The following is a 1,617-nucleotide window of genomic DNA, read 5'->3' as shown; positions in this document are numbered from 1 at the left end:
AATACCTCCTTCCCCACCGGGAGACCAAATCCCTCACGCAGATGGCTGATTCCAGGAAAGAGTGCAGATGAAGCCCCCGTGTTTGGCAGGCACATAGTAGGAGATTAGGAAACACGCAGGAAATCCATCCATCTGGGAGGAGCTGGCGCCGCCTTCCATAGTGGAGCCTCCACCCGCGAGTTTAGCTTTGGCTTTGGAGACCTGCCGTGGCTTGCCGAAGACAAGCAGGGGTGCATTCTGGGGCTACACAGAGCTTATTAAGAAGCCCCAACCCCCTTCCCCCCCAATTCCACTTAGGCTACTACAGCTCTCTCCACAGCCCTCCCCTGCTGCCAGTTGGCTGAAGTGCAGAGAACGGTGGCAGGAAACTCGCAAAGGGTTTAGAAGTGGTGTGTGACTGGGTGGGCGGATTGGGTGGAGGGTGGAACCCTGGCAGAGGCAGCAGCTTGAGATGGTGAGCTCTTCCTGAGCTCTGGGCTGATCACTGCTTTCCGTGGAGGGGGGCAAGTAGGCAGGTGGGGGCGGGTTTAGGTGGAGATCAAGATTCCCAGGTAAGCTGGAGGGGGCGGGGTGTCAGGGGAAACAGCAAAGGGGAGTGGTCCTGGGCAACTTGGCCTGTGTAGCTGCAACTAGATCTGGGATGTTGCTATCTTCCTGCCCCTTCCAGGAAGACTTACCGGATGGAAGAGAACAACTTAAGCTTCATTCTTTTCCCTGCTGGGGAACTGTGGTCAAAGACACTGTTAGGATACCTTCAGCTGGAGTTATTTTAGCCCATCAGCACTTGTGCATGCGTGCGTGTGTGCGTGCGTGCGTCTGTGTGTGTGTTCAGGAAATCCTTTTCTAAACAGCCACTCACTCAACTCCCACCCACATAGGCTGGGAACTCTTGTCGCTCTGTAAACTTTCTGAGAGTTAGGATACGTTTGATTTTCTGTGCAGCCAGACTCTAACTTGGCCCCTCGCATACAGCTGGTGCTCAGTACTTGTGCTGAATGAATGAGCATCTCTAGGACCCTGGGTTCGTGGTACGGCCACAGCAGCAGTCACCTCAGCAACCACAGGAGGAAATATCTATGACTTCTTGATATCTTGGCCTGTCTGGAGTTCTTTCTGATAGCTAACCAACCAGCCTGGCTCACTATCGAAGGGCTTGCTGCCCCCTTTCTTTCCATCTAATGCCTGATGTCCCCCCACCAAGCCTCCCAAAGGTTCTTTATACCAACATTTAATCTTTAATGGAATTGCTGTTCTTTTGTCTGTTTCTCCCTGGAGTGTTATTACCGCCCTCCACCCTGCCCCCATGTGCGCACACGGGCACACACACACACACACACACACACACACACACACTTAGTGACCCTTCTCCTGCTCCGTTTCTCTATGATATGGTGGGACTTGAAGTAAGAAGGGGTCCTAGTTTGGAGTGCACCCTATTTCATAGTCTCGTGACCCCTTTGAAGCTTAATTTTAAAATTACATCACATTTTATTTACTTTTATTTGTGTGGCACCTGTGCCAAGGCGGGGACATGGCGATCAGAGGACAACCTGTGGGACTTCATCGTCTCCCTCCTCCAGGAATCAAACTCAGGCTGTCAGGGCTTGCGCAGTTGAG

This window comes from Microtus oregoni, unplaced genomic scaffold (genome assembly GCF_018167655.1).
Source record: "Microtus oregoni isolate MIOR12 unplaced genomic scaffold, Mior012 000091F_ref0000469, whole genome shotgun sequence".
Taxonomy (NCBI): Eukaryota; Metazoa; Chordata; class Mammalia; order Rodentia; family Cricetidae; genus Microtus; species Microtus oregoni.
This window is presented reverse-complemented; position numbering follows the sequence as displayed.